This window comes from Cervus canadensis, chromosome 1, assembly GCF_019320065.1.
Source record: "Cervus canadensis isolate Bull #8, Minnesota chromosome 1, ASM1932006v1, whole genome shotgun sequence".
Classification (NCBI taxonomy): Eukaryota; Metazoa; Chordata; class Mammalia; order Artiodactyla; family Cervidae; genus Cervus; species Cervus canadensis.
This window is the reverse complement of record NC_057386.1, coordinates 77,678,074-77,698,705: the sequence shown is the minus strand read 5'-3', so window position 1 is coordinate 77,698,705 and position 20,632 is coordinate 77,678,074. Positions and strand designations below refer to the sequence as shown.

The 20,632-nt window shown below is 39.7% G+C and overlaps 1 long non-coding RNA gene across 1 annotated transcript; it reads left to right on the top strand.

The window, feature by feature from the left end:
• Positions 1-11,417: 11,417 nt before the first annotated feature.
• Positions 11,418-20,109, top strand: LOC122454659. Its single transcript, XR_006273511.1, has 3 exons — positions 11,418-11,787; positions 13,415-13,560; positions 19,744-20,109. It is a non-coding gene; the product is annotated as an uncharacterized LOC122454659 (long non-coding RNA).
• The last annotated feature ends 523 nt before the right edge of the window (positions 20,110-20,632 follow it).

Genomic DNA, 20,632 nt, shown 5'->3' with positions numbered 1-20,632 from the left:
TGCTCACCTGGTTCCTCTATCCATGAGATTTCCCAGGCAAGAATACTAGAGTGATTTGACATTTCCTTCTCCAGGTGATCTTCGAGACCCAAAGATCGAACCCACATCTCTTGCATCTCCTGCATTTGTAGGCAGATTCTTTACCACTGAGTCACCAGGGAAACTCATGGAAGTTTATACCATAACTTTATTTCAATACACATATTTTAATTAAATGTTTATGATTCATGGTTGCAATATTCTTAATATTCCACTGCATCTCTCTAAAGATATTAATTATACTTGATCTATTCTATTTGCTATATTAACTCTTTTTCTTTGGATTTTAGCTCTTCTGATCACTGAATTTAATGGCTCACTTTTACAGAGATGCTTCTCATCAAATGTTTGCTGAGACTGCTATTTGAGTACCTTTGTTTTTGAGAATGCCAGTTGTATGCTCTTTTGTACTCCAACCTGCTACAGATTATTGTGGAGGAGTGGTGAGACACAGGGATTAGTGGGTCATATTGATATATTTCTTTTCATGAAGATGAATCCCAGACCCTCTTGGTCTTGGTAACTACTGAAAATACTGCTCTGCCTATGTGGACCCAACACCCAGTGACTTCATCTGCTGTGGGGACATGAGGCTACTGAGCCATTTGCAAAAAAAAGTAAGCCTTAGGGGAGAGGAGACTAGCCCAGATGACACAGGCTACTGATCCAAGGCCCCTTTGCTCTTGCCCTCTATTGACTGTGAGCTGAGAAGACTGCCAAATCGGTCCAAATTGCACATGCCTTTCCAGTGAATCTCTTTGAATCCATCTGCTTCCTGTTTCTCAGAACTATTTCAGTTCCTCATCCTCTTATAGGAATCCATTCTTTTTTTCTTTTTGATTTGGTGATATGAAGAATTTCCTAAGAAGTATGCACAGAAGAAATTAGGTTGAAAAAATTCCCAGGCAATTAATTTGCTTATCATTTTATCCGTCCATCAGACCATCTATTTCTTAAGAAAATAACAAGATTTTGGTCAGAAAATAGTACAATAAAGTTTCCAAAGGAAAGTGATTCTCCTTCCTACTCTACTCCTTCAGAGTTACTACCAAGTGGTAACCACAGTCAACAGTTTCTTGCATGCCTTTCCAGAACACTTCTGTATAAATACATGTCTTAGACATTAAGTACAGACTTTTCTTTTGCTTAACAATATACAAATTAGCCCATGTATATACACTCGTTTTAATGGCTATGTAACATTTTATTATAGAATTGCATTGAAATATTTTAGTCAATCTCTTGCATGTTAGGTTGCTTCCTGGTTTTGTTTTTGTTTTTTTTTTTTTTTTTTTTTTTGACTATTGTAAATAATAGTGCAGTGAACACTTTTCTTCAGACTTCTTTGCATATTTATGCAAATCAAACCAAACGAAGTAGGAATTGCAATATTTGCACATTTTAAATTTTGATAATGTTGTCCAGTTGCACTCCAAAAAGGTTGTACTAATTTTTACCATTCCTGCACACATATATGCCTGTACCTTCAACATCATCCACTGTAAATTTCCACATTTTATGCTAATAACTATCACCAGCCTATTAGGTGAAAAATTATGATCTGAATTCGTGTTTCTTTAATTATGAATGCAATTGAAGATTTTTCATATGCTTAGAAAGATTTTTCTCTCTCCAAACTGCTTTCTCATATCTTTTGCCTATTTTTTGAGATCTCTTTTGTATTTTTCTTGTTGACATATATGAACTCTGTATTTTGAGGGTATAGGTGCATATACAGTGCAGATACAGTAAAAGTTGGTACAATCTCTATGGAATACAATTGGACATGTATATATATTTTTTACAGTTTTGTCTTTTACCTTTAATTACCATATGTTTCTATAGAGCAGCTTTAATTTTTATAGCAAAATCCTCTTGTTTTTAAATATCTGCTTAGGTTGCTTCTTACATGAGAAGGTCTTACTCCAAGATTACTGAAATTTTTCCAGGATGCCTTATAAAAATTTTATACTTCTGCATTTTGTCTTTATAGTAAAAATCTAATTTTTTTCCTAAAATGCCTAAAAAGTTGTCTTAATATCACTTATTAAATAATCTTTCTTTCTTCACTTATTTAAAATGCCATCCTTATCATACACTAAATTCCCTGAAGTATTTGGACCTACTTAAGATTCTATTCTGCTCCATTGATCTGCCTGCCTATGCAGATACTGTAGAAGTAAATACATTTATGGAGCTATAATTTAGCATATGTGGGTATATTTCCAGGCTTTAGTTATTTGTATTCTACAGTACATTTATTTGTCACTGTGTTCCTCTGGCTTGACTTCCTCAAGGGCAAAGATTATGGATTCTCCTCCCCTTGTAATTCCCTAAAACACTAGTCTCTGCCAAGTTTGACATTACAGAAACTGAAATCAAGCCATGTCCTTTAGGCAGAAACAGTGATGGTCTGAGTGGTTTTGGGCAAATGAAACCCCAGCTCAAAACTTTTGACCCCTAAAAATAACATATAAAACACTACAACAATTAATTCTTTTCATTAGAGGTACTTCCCTGTTAAAATGTTGATATGTTTGCCTGTTACTGAGAGTAAGTTTATCATATTGTCTTCTTGGTCTAGGTTTTGATAGAAAGGCAATGTGAACTAATATTTAGAGAGCTGCCCAATCTGTTGAGAATAGTACATATTCCATCTCATTTAATATCACCAATAGCCTAGGAAATTGATATCATTCATCTTACTTTAAAAAGAGGAGACAGGTTCAGAGAAGTAAGTTAATTTGCCAAGTTAGTTAGTGGCAAAGCCTGGATTCAAACCCAAGCCCCCTGACACGGATACGTCTGATTCAAAGTTTGGTTATTTGACTTGATATATAGCTCTAGAACATTCCTCTGCTCTCCCATGCTGCCTCTCAGAGACAGAGTTCCCCGAGCAAGGATGTGAAATAATTTCTACTCCTTGTGCTGGCTCAGCAGTGGCTGCCTAGGGCAACAAATAGAGAATAATCCCTAGCTGCAACCATGCTCGGCAGGAAACAGGACCATGATAAATGACCAACGTCCGCCATGGACATTGGAGGCAGGCATGGCAGTGTCGCACACTGTAGTAGCCACTGCCCTAAGCACAACAGTGGGGACCAAAGAAACATTTTACTGACCTCACAGTCGTGTTTTGGGAAAAACTCTTTAAAAAATTGGTCAAAAAAACTCCACTTTGTAAATAAAGCCCAAGAAGCCAATAATAAAAATAAAATTTGAGAAATATAATAAATAGAAAAGAGTTTTGTGTATGGTATCCAAAGTAGCTTGAGAAGGGAATGGGAACACACTCCAGTATTCTTACCTGGAAAATTCCATGGACAGAGGAGTATGGTGGGCTAAAGTCCTTGGGGTTGCAAGAGTCAGACATGACTGAGCAACTAACACACACACACATATCCAAAGAAGACCAGACCTGCCAACTTGACATACTAAATGTTCAACCTCATTTTGTCATGATTCTTGGCTCTTTAAGTCCCAAGAAGGTCCCCTTAACCTTCTGTCTGTGCTTCACCAAGGAAGGCCACTGACTCAAACCAGTTTTCTGCAGCAGAAGAGAGGTAAGAAATTCTAGGCTGGTAGGTAAAAGGCACAGCATCAAATTTACCTTGTTGACAGCTCCATTCCAGAACTAAATATCAAACCAAGCTACTGAGCTTTGAACCAAGCTCTATCCAGATTTACCAGTTCTAGAAAGTGGGCTCCTGGATTTATGAGATAATCAATAGCTCCCAGACCAGCATACAGCCTCTCTGGAGTAGCCATTTTGGGTGACCACCCAACTCCTACCTCTCTTCCTTTCCCCTGTGTGCTAAGTCACTTCAGTCATGTCTGACTCTTTGTGACTCTATGGACTATAGCCCACCAGGCTTCCATTCCATGCGATTCTCTAGTTAGAATACTGGAGGGGGTTGCCACGCCCTCCTCCAGGGGATCTTCTTGACCCAGGGATTGAGCCTGTGTCTCTTACATTTCCTACATTAGCAGACACGTTCTTTACCACTAGCGCCAGCGGGGAAGCTCCTTTCCCTCAGAGATCGGTGATTTTATTTAAGTATCCAGTTTTATTTAGGTATCCCCCCCACCTTCACGTGACTCAGAAAGGCTTAGTCCCACCCCAGCTCCTGACAGTCTACATGCAATCCCACCACCCACGTCAATGTGTAGACTAGCAATGGTGTGTGACTGTGTTCAGCATCCTGAGATGCAGATGCAGGTTTTGTTCTCAGCATCTGAGGGAGGTTTTCCTTATTCCTCTGGGACAGCACCAGAATACAGCTGTTTCTCTTCTTCCAGCCAGTGTTCTGTGTCAATAAGAGATATGGAATTGCTGTGGCCACATCTCTATCCATCATCACTCAGAGGAGGGCAGAGCTAAAGAATCATAGGAAAATGGGTCAGGACTCAGCCCTGAAGACCACAATAACTCTGAGCTTGTAGGTACTGAGTCAATCGATGTGTTTACACTGTAAGCCAGCACTTGCCTCCGAATGCTTCCTAGCTGATTTCACACGTGGACCTCCACCACCAGTCTCTGAGGTGGTCCTCCCCAGACTCTCGACTAGGTCTCTCTGAAGCTACTTGCCTATTTGAAGGACAGTTTAAGAATTAAGAGCACAGGTTCAAACCTTGGCCCTTGCACTTATTTCCTGCGTGACCCCAGACAAATTACTTAAACTTTCCATGCCTCAGTCTTCTCATCTGTAAAGTGGGGACAACCTTAATATCCCAGAATTACATCAAGATTAATGAGACAAATCAAATAAACTGCTTAGAACCAGGCCTGGCATATAATTACTATCATTATTACATGAAGTTTGGTAATGCCTACTGCCTGATTTTTGGCACCCCAACAGCAGCACCTCCATTCCACACTCCCTGTGTCTACTTGGATCACCACCTGTAACATCCAACCTTGAATCCAACTCAACAATCTTACTAGCCCCCGCACCCTATGGTTATTCCGTTTCTGACTCTTTTCACATCCGACTATAGTCACTGTTATTTTCCCATCCAGGAATCCTAGAGAATATGTAGCTAATATGAAGCCTGCAACCTAAACAAATACAAGTCTAGTGCTAGAGGGGTTCTTGGAGATTTTATCCACTTTTTTTTGCCATAGCACTGCTTCCTAAGGGCCTGCTCTTGTGGATTCATGTATACAGAAAAGTTACTAATTACTGTTCCTATCTGGCTTTGCTTCTCCATGGACAATCATCCTGCTGCAGTAGCCCTTCTCCTTCCATTTGGCCACAGCTGTTTAATTCATTTGGCATTATTTTTTTTTTCTTTGCTTTGGAGCCACTCCGAGCTGTTATGCTGAATTCCAAAAAGGAGACTGATCAGGGAAATTTTCAAATACATCTTTCAAGTTTCTTTTCTCCTAGAAAATGAAGTTTAACAGTCCTTATACCATTAAATGTGGTTGTTGAGTTGATGGGACGATTCCTTTAAAAACACATACCTAGGGCTGTTTTTCCATACCCTGGCATCCGCTTGTCTGTCACTTTTCATGCAGCTTCCCTGGGAACTGTGCCATATACAGCTATCATTTTCTGCTTATAAAGAGGAAGCTGGAGATCAGGATCGTTAGATTCTATAAACCCTTGAATGCTTGAGAAATGCAAGCGACAAGCTATTTTACAGGGCTGCTGGAGACGAGGAGTGGAGGGAGGAGGAAAGAAATGACTGTATCTTAAAACTCAGATGCTTGCCATTCTTATATGATCTAAAGAGACAGGGATTCAGGTTGAGTATCTGAATTTTAAAATAAGATAGACAATGCAATGATCTTTCCAGCAAAATAGCTACAATACATGTACTGCCCTGAATGGGAAAGGGACGAAAATAAGAGAAACGGGGATAAATGAAATGTAGGGAAAAGAGAAAGGGATGGGCCAGGGACAGTGCAATTAAGACTCTTGTTGTAGTTTTACATGGAAAATAATTCTGTTATATAAAGGGAGTTAAAAAAGAAAGAAATATGAAAAAGTCAAGCTGAACTTCAGAATCTATAATTCTCTAACATAGACTATTTCCTTACCTGATTTCAACAATTTCAGGTGGCCAATTCAATGTTATAGAATCTCAGAAATGATTCATGGAACCAAAGAAGCAACTTTGGAGATCCTAAACTCCCTTGTTCAAATCTGAGAATGTTACTTTCCTGTTTTTCTTCAGCTGCTCTCCAGTTCCAAGGCAAATTAGTAGAAATCTAATGAGATTTCAATGTGTGGGCTATACTGTCCTTTTTTAACATGGTTTGTATAACCTTTCCCCATCTTCACAGATACTGAGAGGCCTGTTTTGGTGTGCTTTTTAAATTTTCTGCTCTTATACAAAATGGAATGCTCCTGAGAAACCAGAGTGGTAAAGAACTTGGAGAGGGTGATAAAACCTCGTTTTTGCACTGTTGCTCAATGACACTGCACAGCTGAAGCTGCCAGGCAGTGACGGCCATTGAAATGATACTGGCCCACCAGCCCTTGGACAGGAAGAAAACTAACTGTGAGAACTTGGATTTTATTGAAAATCAAAAGCCAGCTGACACAATGCTCTCGGCACTCACCCAGGAAACTCTTAGTTGAAGTCAAAGGATATAACAACACTGTGAAAAAGATTCAGAACCTAAACCTCAGGGACTTGTTTTACACACACACACACACACACACACACACACACACACACATACACCCCAGGGTAAATTTTATCAAAGTACACGAAAGGATACAGGAAAGGGGTGATTTAAAATTAGTATACTACGACCAAACACATGATGCATTTTTAAGTTCAATAAATCATCATAATAGAGCCTGAAAGCACAGAGTAGAAAAGTGAGCAAAATAAGAAAATAATTATTTTAAGGCTGTTCAGTTATTTTTTTAGGTAAACATAAGGTGGTATGGGTATATGCAAAAGCACACGCAATCACTCACATGTTCCACAAATGTCTACTGAGCCCCTACTCTGGGGTGGTGTCTGTTCTGTGTGATGTGGCTACCATTTTGAAAAAGACAACATTTCTACCCCTACAGAACTTCATTGGAGGAAATGAAAGCTAAACGAATATGTTTATGTAGCTATAGTCAATATCTACTTAAAATCAAGATTAGCCACTTCACTTGACATTTATACCAGGAAAAGGTAAAAGCCTATTTGAATCTAAGCACACTTTCACAGACTCCAAAACATAGTATTCTAAAGAGCAGAATGATTGCACACCAGTCAGAATGGCCATCATCAAAAAAGTCTACAAATAATAAACGTTGGAGCGGGAGTGGAGAAAAGGGAACCCTTACACTGTTGGTGAGAATGTAAACTGGTACAGCCATGATGGAGAACAGTATGGAAGTTCCTTAAAAAATTAAAACACAGAGTTACCATATGATCTAGCAACCTCACCCCTGGGCATAAATCTGAAGAAAACTCTAATTTGAAAAGATATGTACACCACAGTACTCAGAGCAGCACTATTTGCAACAGCCAAGACATAGTGTAACCTAAGTGTCAATTAACAGATGAATGGATAGAGAAGAGGTGCTGTATATTTACGTATATATGTGTATGTATCTATACACACACACTGTGGAATATTAGCCATAAAAAAGGATGAAATTATGCCATCTCCAGCCACATGGATGGACCTAGGGATTACCATATTAAGTGAAGCCAGACAGAAAAGAAAAATATCATTTGATATCAGTTATACGTGGAATCTTTAAAAAGTGATACAAATGAACTTATTTACAAAACAGAAATAGACTCACAGACATAGAAAACAAATTTATGGTTACCAAAGGGAAAAGAAGGGAGGGATAAATTAGGAGTCTGAGATTAACAGATACAAACTACTACACATAAAATAGACAAACAAGGACTTACTGTATAGCACAGGGAACTATATTCCACTTGTAATATACTTGTACTACAACTTGTAGTAACCTATAATGGAAAAAAATCTGAAAAAGAATAGGTATACACACACATATAAATACGAATTGTTTTGCTGTACACTTGAAACACAACATTGGAAATCAACGATACTTAATTTTTTTTTAAATAGAGTAGAATAATTATACCTATGAAATATATATTCTTTACTACTTCTTATCTAAGTTGATACAAAGAAACTGTCTTAAGGTCAATGAGTATCTGAAATAAAGATCTGCCACTTTCAGCAAATCAAAGCATTTCCATCTCTGCTTTGTTATCATTAGGTTTAACATTTCCAAGTTTTCCATTTTCAAGTAAGTTTTAAAGTAACCAAAAAGTACAATCAAATATTCAAGTAATTGGACAACCAACCACATGAAAGCACAATACTGCTGAAAGGAAATAGTCATCTGGCATTTGGCTTCACTACAAAACAGCTTGAATTTTTCTCTCCTGCTATAAGAAAGTTCAAATTTAATGAATCAAAGGTGATTTAGAAGAGTGGAAGTGTAATGTAATAGAAGGATCGTTTCTATGGAAATTGAATTTAAAGAAGTCTCTGTAAAGTTAAGCACACACACTATGTTACTGTAATTAATAGAATTAATAGACTATCCCATTACAAAGCTGTCCTGTGATCCAGAATTCCAGATGTGCTTACCCTCTCTAAGGTGGGAAAAAGAGGGGTCTGACCTCGGAGAGAGGTCCAATGGAGCCATTAACGTGATACGTGCCATAAGACTATCCCATTAAAAGGGTAAGGAAAACCAGATGCGTTAGTCTTCTACTCAGTTCAGGGATGAGAGAATAGGGACCAGGTGATTGGTCCCTTTCTATACATCTATCTCTTTCTACATATCTACACTTAATCATGTAGGTAGGCTAGTGAGAATGGAAATAGGCCATATATTTTTTTAAGGTAGCCCTTACAAAACCCATTCTGTAACAGCAGCTGTCAGTGATTCCTTTAACCTCTCTGAGGCTCAGTTTCCTCAACTCTAAAATGATGACTGAAATAACTCACAAAAAGACCATACTATTATGCAGGGACATAGAAAACACCCAGTGTGGGTTACTGAATAAACAGCTAGTACAGTTTTTAACAGGTGACCAAAACAGCAAATCTCGGTGAAAGAACAAATTTTTCTAACTCTTGACACATCTATTACCTATCACGAAGGTAATAAAAAAAATCAAGTCTAATTTTTAAACCAAGGTTTAATGTCACTGAAATGTAAATCCATATGCCCAACACACAGTGAGGCCAAACAATACCAAAACATTGTAGTTCGGAACAGAGAAAGGTTTATTGCAGGGCCATGGGAGGAAATGGCCCAAACTCCCAAAAGCTTTCAGCAAAGCCCTTTCCTAGGAAAGGTGAGGAAGGGGTGTGGTTGGCTCTTGTAAACATCTTGGTATCCGACCCTTTGTTCTTGAGGTCAGGTCATGGTCAGGTAACGAAGTGCCTGTAAATCTCCACCAAACAAATCATCTTCTCTGTTCTGACAAGGAAGGGCAAGGTCCCAAGGCTCAACCCTCACCCTCCAAGGTCCAGGTCTTGGCTAAGAGGAGGCAGAGCTCAGTTGGCAGCTCAGGGCCAAGTCCCCAGACCTTGTTCAGCTGTCATCACTGAGGAAGCCAGGCGCCCAGGACACAACTGGTCCTCAGACTCCTCAGGCCAGCCACACGGCAAGGGCAGGGACCCACAGACTGCAACCCAGACAGACAGCCACTGCCATTAGGGAGAGGTTCACTGCCGCCTCAAGGCCTGGTCCTGGCCAGTGGGAGGCACAGCCCCCCGCCAATTCCCAGGGCGCCTCAGCTTACCCACTGGACTGAGGCCCTGGACTCGCCTCTTACCTCACTCTCCACATGACAACCACCACTTCAGCTGATCTTTGGATGAATGGTCAGTCATGGTCACTCACTGACAGTCATCTGGAGGAGGACCACTAGTGGTCTCGGTAATTGTTGCCTGGTAACCAGGTACAGAATAACGGGGCATAGCAAAGGTCACGTGCTATGGGTTGTGCTTGGCCACTCTCTATTACATTAGCAACAAATTCCTATGAAGTACAAGCTTATATAACCAGTGAGTAAAGAAATTTCAAATGTCCAATGGAATATAGAGTTTAATTTCTGATAAATCAAGTGCCTGTCTTCTTTTTCACATTTTTGGTTTGGTTTTTTAAAACATTAATTTCTTACTTCATTTTTGTTTACTTTCCTAATAAAATTTATTTTAGAAGAAAACCATTGGTTGTAAATTCATGATTTTTATCTATTTCCAACTTTCAACCATCTACAGAATATTAAAGTATATAAAATACAAAGTTTCTATTCAATAAGTAATTGAACATTTTGTTTTAAACTCATTAATTGTCTCATCTCATTAACATTTTTCTAAACCCATTAGTTTCTTAGAAGTCACATTTTTCACTTCCTAGTTTTCAAAGGCTCTTTGTGAGATACTTTTATATTTTCTCTAAACTGGGTTGAATAGACATCAAAACACAGCAATCATTGTTACATTCCATGTATATCAGTTTCTCACACTATAAACAATAGATAAAAATCGTTAATAATTTTATATCTGATTGCTGGTTCAATGTCATTTTGTAGGAAAGAATCTCTTTGTGTGGATTTCTCATATTCTGCTATTTTCTCTTAAGATAATTAGTAATTTTGCAAACTTTGTCCTCAATCAGGTAAATTATTCAGGGTTCTTTACAAATAAATAGACTTGTGGGTTGGACACAGAAACATTCTACCTCAGTTCCTCTTCAATAATGTTAGATCTAACTAGACAAGATGAATTTGTTAAAGGTTATGTGCTTATTTTTAAGAAAATGGGTGACTGAATGTTTAAGAATATGTATTTGTCACTAAATGCTCAAAATATATAAACTAGTTAATTTACTACATAATCTCTATATTGATATTAAAAGAACCAGAAAATTAGTATCTACAGGGAATACCACAAGCTGACCATCATCAGAACATCTATACCTGTTTAAGAGTGTCTCTCAGAGCCAGGAAAGCATAATGCGCTTTCAGGGCTCCTTGAAAAAAAATCAGGGTAAGCAAGTTATACTGAAGCAACAAGCAACCTCCAAAACCTCAGTGATTTTAGACCACAAAACTTTCCACCTGGCCCATGTTCTGCATCCATCACAGGTCAGCAGAGGCCTCTGCTCCTTACAGGCTCTCAGGGATCCAAGCCAAGCCACTGGCTACTCCATCTGATTCCATGCTTAAAAATAACTAAAGGAGGGAGTAAGAGCTTAATGAATCAAGCATTCAGCACTAATGATTCCTCCAAAAAGTCACAACCATCACTCCCTCTCACACTTGATTAGCCAAAGCAAGCCCGTGGATCACCCAAGTTCGATGTGAGCAGGGCAGTGTGATTTCTCCATGTGCTAAGGACAACTGGACGAATTTGGTGTGCAGCCCTCACGGCTGCCACAGCCCCCGCTCACCTTTGCTGTCAAGAAAAGACGCAAGAGGCACTTTTAACAACTAACCCAACAAACCCTCAGGCACCTTTCAGCGAAATTTGTCTTGGTGGTGGTTTAGTCGCTAAGTCATGTCAGACTCTTGCGACTCCGTGAATGGTAGCCTGCTGGGCTCCTCCATCCATGGAATTTTCCCGGCAGGAATACTGGAGTGGGATGCCATTTCCTTCTCCAGGAACTCTTCCTAGGGATCAAACCCGGGTCTTCTGCATTGCAGGTGGATTCTTTATCGACTGAGCCACCAGGGAAGACCCAAACTTCAAACTTGGACTCCAGAGGTACAGAAATGAAGACGGTAAGAGCTACTCTTTTCCCTCATAGCATCACCTACTTGTATATACAAATATGTAGCAGAAAATGATCCTTTTCCTCCTCCTGTGTCTCCATCATACTGCTAAATGTGAATGTGGGTAGCTCCAAAACTTCCCAGAAAAATTAGGAAGAGCTTAGTACAAACTTGAGAACATTAGGTCCCTAATGTTTACTTAGACTCTATGCCAGATGCTATTTTTAGTGGTTTGTATGTACCATTTCATATTAGGTTGGCCAAAAACTTCATTCAGGTTTTTCCATAAGATGTAACAGAAAAACCTGAATGAACTTCTTGGCCAACCCAATATAAGCTCCATGGCCATATAATGAAGTATGTGGATACTATGATTACCCCATGCTTTCAATGAGGAAGGTTGAGGAGATCACTGAACCTGTTAGTGAAGGAAGAAGGACTCTGCCCAGCTGTGGACTCCAGAGCCTGCACTCCTAGCCCACATGTGACAGTGAGTTATACTGGGAAAGTGTTTTATTGTAAAAGCCATTGGAACCTATTTATACGAACGCCAATTTACAACCATAATTCTGAGACAGGGTTCCTAAGCAGCCTTCCAGCGCATTCCCCTATACAAAAAAATAAACATGGCCCTGCTGCTGCTAAGTCGCTTCAGTTGTGTCTGACTCTGCGCGACCCCATAGACAGCAGCCTACCAGGCTTCTCCGTCCATGGGATTCTCCAGGCAAGAGTACTGGAGTGGAAACACAGCACTAGCTTTTAATTTTGTCAGATTCCTCCCATACATCAAATAGCAGGACATATAAAGAGAACTTTTGGAACAACTCCATAAATCTTACATAGCTGTAAGCTAATCAGAAAATTTTAAATATTACCAAAAGTGAATAAGACTAAAGTTCATGAAGAGTATATTGAGAACATGACAATATTCAGAGCTGTCACATTTTATAACTGTGGGAATGACATTCATGGAAGCCATGTAAGCATTGCCCTCTGGAGTTGTGCAGTGTACAATGTGCGTGACCATATGTTGAGATCCTGGGGTCTTCTGCAGTGTTGTCTCCTACATTCTTGTTCCAATATGTTGTGTCTTGACAGACAGTCCTACTTTGGTTTGGATTTTCCAAAAAACCTTGAAGAATCTAATACCTTAAATTCTTTTCCAAATTGATAGCAGAGAATGTTGTCACACTGATAAGCATTATGAAATTCAGTCTTAAATAAGCACAATTGATACTGTCATTCTACCTGCTAGAAAGGTAAGTGTCTAGGTCTACATATGTAAATTATGTTAACTGGGAATCCACAAAAACAGCTGAATTTAAAAACTGTATTTACTTGAGAATATCAAAAGAGCTAGTCAACTCTTTTAAAACTTTGTAGCAATATACTGTGTTGCATTATACTTTGTGTGTTTGCTGATGTCTATGGGGGAAAAAAAATCATAATATTTTTAAGAATACAAGAAAGAAAAACCACTTCATCAACTCCAACAGCTACCTATCTCAGTCTCCAGAAAACTACTGGTTTATTCCTCTCCTTCCAAAGGACCTCATTACTGGTCCCACGGCATCCATCCACTACAGCTATTGTGTCTTAATTTTTTTTCTGTTTTTCAATTCTCTAACCCACCCAGTTCAGCAAGCCGCTGTTGATCTTGAGAAGTCCTTTGCTGCAAATCCCACAGAGCTGCTTTCTGCAGAGAACTGCCCCCTTTGAAGACTTGCCCCAGTGGTCTTTATGCAAGCTGCTTCAGTGAAGGAAGAAAGAGGTATGCCTTAGGTAAGAGTGTTTGCAAAACCATTTCAAACGGTATTTGTATACTTTAGTAGTCATCATAGATTCTCTGCTGACCTAAGAGATTTGCAGCTTTATAAAGGCTGCTGCAGATGCTTAGAATATTCGTTCATCTTTTTCTTCTTTTGAAACAGGCCCAAAAAGAAATGACTTGTGGGCAAATATTGATTTCTTTTCCAAAGATCAACTATTAAGTACAAAGGACACCTAAACATGAAACCAAAAGGTTTACATTGTCAGACCTGGACAGAAGATGGGGAAGCAAGGCTATGCTTTCCTATTTCAAAACACAAGGGCTAAGGTACAAGTCACGATATAATGCCTGTGGCATTCCCTCTGAGAGTCTTCTCTGGAAGCTGAAGGCAAATAAATGAAGCAATTTATGGATATGATTTTCAAGCTTAAACCTTACATGCATATGAATCAGCAGGGATCTTAGTAAAATGCAGATTCTGCTTCACTGGGTTGGGGTGGGAACCTGGGATTCAATATTTCTGACTAGCCTCCTTACTGATGCTGGTCCAGGGACCGCACTTTGAGCACCAAGGGCTTGGGCCACTTGCTAGTAGCAACTAACCACGGTGGCCCACAACAGCAAATGTCTAGGTTTTTTCCAGCAAAAAAAGGCAGAAAAGGCACTGATGCTACATCTGCATTTCCTGCCTCAGAGAATAAAGAAACATGCGGAGTCTCCCAGGGCCACTCTCTGCCCACAAAAAGATTACATACACGTGAAGCAGGGATTGAGGGAGACAGCCAGGTTGGCGCAATGAGCTGGGTGATCCCTCCGATGAGTGTCGGGGGCGCTGGTTTGGTTTCCGCATTACCAGCCTCAGTGAGGTGGAACAGAGGATTACAAAGGGATAAACTAAATGGCAATTGCAAGTGTATTGTTGTGGTCACCAGCAACTTTTCCATCAGTATTTTCTATTTCTTCAAAGCTGTATGGAGCGGTTAATCTATTTAGGTGATTTCTTAAGAGAAAACGAACAATACATGTTCCCAAGCAGCAAGTGAGGTAAAAGTTAAAAATGATATTTTCTTTTATCCCAGAGCCTCCAGAAAGTCCATAGATCTTACTATTATCATAAAAATAAATGACAAAAGGGATTTAGTTCAGTTAGAAATCAGCCTGCTATTGGCCATGCAGTGAAACTTAAAACACACTGGTTTCTAGCCTTCAGCCCCTTCCAGCCTCAGTATGGGGATAAAAGTCCAATATGAAAGCTTCTAATGATCTATGACTTGAAGAGCTGGCTATTTGAACAGAGATCATGGCCAAAAAGTGAGAAAAAGAAGAATTTCAGATCCAAGACTAAAAATAGTAGATTTATGCTTAGGTGGGTTTGTTCCCTTAGTGAATGTGCCATTGATCTGACTGAAATTCTTCCAGGTGAGTTACTTTCTCTGTCCACGAGTATTTGCTCTCTAAAAAATAATAAAGCATTTATTCCTAAGCTAACAGTTCTCTCCAGTTGAGTCACAGACTTTGGCCACATTTGCAAAGAAACATTTTTCACTGACTTTCCAAAGACATAGATCAATATTGTAAGTAAAAAAAGAAAGAAAGAAATAGAAAGAAATTAATCAAATGTTTAAGAGCCAAGCATGATTGCACCAAATCTACATGGTAGAGGTCTGGGTTGAAGTGCAATTGGAAGAATAAAAATGGCTGAACAGAACCTGACCTGATTTATATTATTATTCCCATGGACAATCTTATTGGTGAGCAGAAGATGTAGCCACCTAGACAGAGTTCTAGGGACTCTTCCTCTAGCCTAGTCCCAAAATATCTTTTTGCCTAAAATTCCAAATGAGACACCTTAGTCCTACTAATACACCCAGGGGAAATAATACATTCAATTGTATTTGATTCCCTGGTATATTTGCATTGTTTTGATAATTAGAGCTCCTTATAATCTAGCCATGATAAATTTTGTTTTCATGAAGGGAATAAGAGGAGGAACAAAGAAAATGTCAGGTTCAGAACCAAATTAGGACGGATTAGCAAGTCATCTAGAGTGAGGACAAGGGTATTCGGCTATGTGGAGCCTTGATACCGAACTGGGCCTTTGCCAAAGGCAAACAATATTTTTAAAATTTTTGCCTATAACAATGAAAGCCATCACAGAATGACAGGTGAAAGCTGGCACTGCACATCTCAAGTTAAACATCCATGGGACCCCAGAGAGAGACTCTTTTCAATTAGAAACACAAAATGACTGACATTAATCGTTTGACAAAATCTGGGTAAAACACACTGATGAATATCATCCATTTTCTCTGTAGTCAAGATATTTATAATAGACAAGAAACAACTCTCTTAATATCCAGGATCACATATATGCTCTTAGGAAACATATTTTCCCCTTCTGGCAAGAAAAACTTTTTCGTATTAAACAGCTGTTTTCACCTCCCCCTTAAAAATGGCTGTGATTCCCCCGAGTGCAAGTTCTCTAGTCAAAACCCTTCAAGAGTTACTTGAGGCTAAGAAGAGTGCACGTTGCCTTTTATGCCCACGAGAGTAAAGGTGTGGGGGAATGGGTACCACAGGTAACAGTCACATAAAAAAGATTTTCAGTGGATGCTAAACACAAATTCTCCTGGTCCTCGGTCCCAGTTTATGCTTCACCACGTTGCTCCCTGGTCACTGTCCTTGATGCAACTCTGAACATCCTGAGAATGATTTTCAAACCAAATACATTTTGACAAGTGTGGAATGGATGCCTCTCTGAAACAGAGAGAGGAGCTTGACAGAAAAGATGAGATCTGCACATATCCCTTTGCAAGCAGGACTTGCCAGTGAATTGCTCAATTCAGAAACTAATCCCCATCCCTGTTTTTCAGTATGTGAAGTGTAACGTGTGTTCCAGCAGCTAATGGATCTGTTTCTGGCCACGATGCCATCTTTGGGATGCAAATTTTGTAGAGAGGTGGCAGATCAACCTTGGCTTCCCAGCAACTCTCGATCTCACTGCAAACTGACCTGTTCTTCCGGAAAGAGAAGCATGAGGATTAGGCAGCTTGGCACAGACGAAATGAAGAGAAACAGAATACACTTGTATTTTTCTTTAGGTAGCTAACTGAAATCTCTCCAAAGCATCAGGATCATTCATTCACTTAGTACATACAGAATGTGGACACATACACACTCATCACCTTGAACCTTTCTTGACACAGGGGATAAAGAGTAAGAAAGTCAATGCCCCTGCCTCCATGGAACTTACACTGTAGGAATCCTAGACAGACAATATAGAAACCAAAAAGTCCTATGTATGTGTAACACAATGCTGTGTAGTAATAACCACTGTGAGTTAGAATAAACCTGGGTAAGGGGATCAAGGTGAAGATGGAGTATATATCCAGTAGGCTCATCTGAGAAGGTAATATCAGAACGAAGCCTTCTATGAAACCAGGGAAAGTCCTTACAGAGATCTGGGGAACAGAGCTCTCCAAGCAGAGGGGATAAAGAATATGTTCAAGGCCCTTAAGTGGGCAGCAAGCTCCATATTTTTGAGAAATACCAAGAACCAAGAGTAGAGCTGAGAGCAGCAGGAGATGAGTCTATGTGGACAGAAGAGGGCCTTGCAGACTAGAGTAAGAAGCCGGAATTCCATTTTGACTGAATAAATCCCCTGGAGAATTTTGAGCAGAAAAGTCACTTCCATGACCTGATTTACATTTTTAATCAGATTACCTGGCTTGGCAGTGGGCAAGATGAGAAGCAGAGAAACCAGTCGGGAGTCTGAATGGTGGTCTTGGACTAGGAAAGTGATAGTGAACATGATGATTTTCTGATAAAGTGAGATTTTCTGATAAATGTGAGGTCTGTGGGATAGATAGACATCAAGGATAACTTCCAGTGTTTGATCTGAACAATGCAGGAGAAATAAGAGATGTGGGTTCCTTCCCTGGGTCGGGAAGATCCCCTGGAGAAGGGCATGGCAAACCCACACCAGTATTCTTGCCTGGAGAATCCCACAGACAGAGGACCCTGGTGGGCTACAGTCCATGGGGTCACAATGAGTCACACACAACTGAAGCAACTTAGCACGTGCTGAGTAAATGGCAGTGCCGTTTATGAAAATGAGAGTAAAAACAGTTGGGGAAAAGAAAATCAAGAATTCTATTTTGAAGCTGTTAAATTTGAAATTGCTTTGTAGACATCCAAGTGGAGATGTTGAAAAGAGAGTCAGACATACACATCTGGAGCCCAGAGAAAAGTAAAAGGCTGAAAATATGAATTCAGAACCACATAAATATAGATATTTAAAGCCATGACAGTGAGTGAGATCACTAAGGAGAGAGCACAGAAAAATAGGGAAGACAACCAAGGGACTGAGCCTGGGAGCACCCCCCAAATTTTTAAGGTCAAGGAGAGAAGGAGCCAGCCATGAAGAATGGGAAGACACGGTCATTGCTTTCCCAAGGCAAGAACAGAGAAAAGAAGGCAAGAGCAGAGTTACCCAAGCCAAGTAGAAAATGTGCTTCCGGAAGGAGGACATGAACAGCCGGGTCAAGGGCTGCTGATAGGTTCTGATTGAGAAATGCCCCGGGGATCTGGCAAGATAGGAATCATTGCCATGCTCAACAAGAAGAGTTTCAGTGAAACATTGGAGATGAAAGCCTGAATTTCATGACCCAAGGAATAAGAATAAAATATAAAATCTTCTTTTAAGAAGAAAAAAAGACTACCTGAAAGGGGTGTGAAATCCAGTCTAGAGTGAGTGACTTTGCCAAGGGAGATTGTAGAATATCTTTGAATGCTGATGGGAACGATCATATAGAAAAGATGAAAATGATGCTGGAGAAAGAGCACCTAATACAGGAGCAAAGTGCCTGAGCAGGAAAGATGGGGTGGGATCTAGTGCATCAGTGGGCTTTGAAAGAAACAGAACTGTTCATCTACTGCAACAAAAGGGAGGCCAAGGACATTGATCCAGGGACAGGTGGACTGGTAAGAGTGAGAAGCTCTCTTGCATTTGCCTTTATTTCAGAGTGAAATAACAGACAAGGCCATCAACTTAAAGTGAAGGGACAGGGTATCAAATGCTAGAGGAGCAGGAGATGGTGTGAAACAGCATCTCAGAGACTGGTGGAGAGAGATGACCAGAGAACCTAAATGCTGTCCAGACCATGCATTGAGATCGGAGGTCACAAGTAAAGTGACTCTCTCTCCCCCACTGCCTCATCAGTGTTGCTGGTTGGGAAATTTAGGTATCATCTCTACATCCTAAGATTTTTTTTTTCTATTTTTTTAACTAGTGAGAATAAAACTAATAGGGATCACGTTATAAAAGGCAAAAATACACACGTGGAAGAATTCTTAAGCCAAACTTTAAAATCATAATGGTCTTTAGTCTCATTTCCCTCTATACATAAATCATCTCCATACATGCTTAGAAGTTCATTTTCTCTGATTCAAAAAGCACTGCACCATCAGGAGACATACTTCTAATCTCTATCATTAGAAAACTGTGTGATCCTAAGCAATTATTTAATCTCACTGAGGTTACCCACCTCAATACCCTTTCTTCCCTCTTGGTCGGTAACAGAGCACTTGATTCTTAGCTGGGAGCTGACTCCCAGAAATAAAACTGTTTCCCAACTTTCTTTGCAGCTAAATGTGGCCATGGAATTAAGTGTGGGCCAATGAGATGTAAAAAAAAGTTATGTGAGGCATGTTTTAGGAAATTATAGTGCTTATCTGCTTTTTAATCTCCTCCTCCACATTAGCTAGAGTTCCAGGAATCATGTTGAACCATCCTAAGAAAAGCCATGAGCAAGGGAGAACCTGGGTCTCTTAACAATTTCACAGAGCCCCCACAGCAGTGGAGTCCAAACCTCTAGCCTTCAAAAATATGAGAGAGAACTCTATCATGCCAACTGAACTTAATCATGACTGATCCTGACTGACTCTAAATCTCAGTTTTTTTCTTCTTCATACTAAGGCTACTGTCAAGTTTCCTGTGCAAATGTAGAAGTCTCACTTACAATATAGTGCTATCGCTCTGTTTCAGAAGTCCAAGCAGTAAATTTACAATACCTAGAATTCAAGATGTCTGGCTCCAATCATTGATTTCATGCTAACCTGAAATCTATTTAGTATTACCAAGGGGGTTAATAAGCGAAGTTTTAACCCCTTTCTTCATACTTCTATTTTCACAGGGGTGGATGATCAGACTGTTTGATCTCTCCAGTTCAGTGACACAGTTCTGACACCACGCTCAGATTTGGGATATGGGGCAAAGGGGGCCTGCTGAATACTTTCTATGAGCCCCTGGAACCCCCACACTGCCCCACAATGTCACCAGTTTGAACAGTCTACTGTACTATGCAGAAAATAAGAACCAAAAATTATAACTCTTGCAAAATCTCTCCAAGTTATGCTTTTTTTCCTTTGCTATCCTAAAAAAGAAAATGAACACTATCTGTTCATAGGATCTATTCATTAACCTGGGGCACCTGTAGTTTCATTTGTAAAGAGCAATCACAAAAAGGATGGAGGAAAATTTACCAGACAAAAGCAATTATTCAAAAGAAGTTTTGTGAAAACTATGTCTTTAGGAAATAAAAATTTGAACTTCAGTTATTTTGCTAATGTGTACGTAACTTTTTAAAATTGTATTCCACACTCTATTATTATTAAACTGGAGTAGAGCTCTTTCCCTTGAGTTATCATTTATTTAAAATATCCCTGGATTTTCAGCCAATTTAGGGAAATGTAACTTCCAGGAGAAAAAAAATGTATATCATGTTTTAACAAAATTTATCTTTTGAAGAAGCAGTTGAGCCTTCTGCACCCTGTGCAAATAGCATGGAGCCAACAGAAAGCGCTGTAAGAGCCAGCAGTGGAAATCTGTCTCTGTATTTTCTTTTGATCTCCCTGGATTTAGTGCCCTCATGAAGTGCGAATGCAATATATGCATGTCACAGCATGGCAGAGGGATAATACATTTCCCCCTGCTTCACTGAACATGAGTTGTGTATCTTGCCATCTTGAGAGTCCACAGTGCAGTACATTTATCCCCATTAGAAAGGCTCACTCCAGTAATAT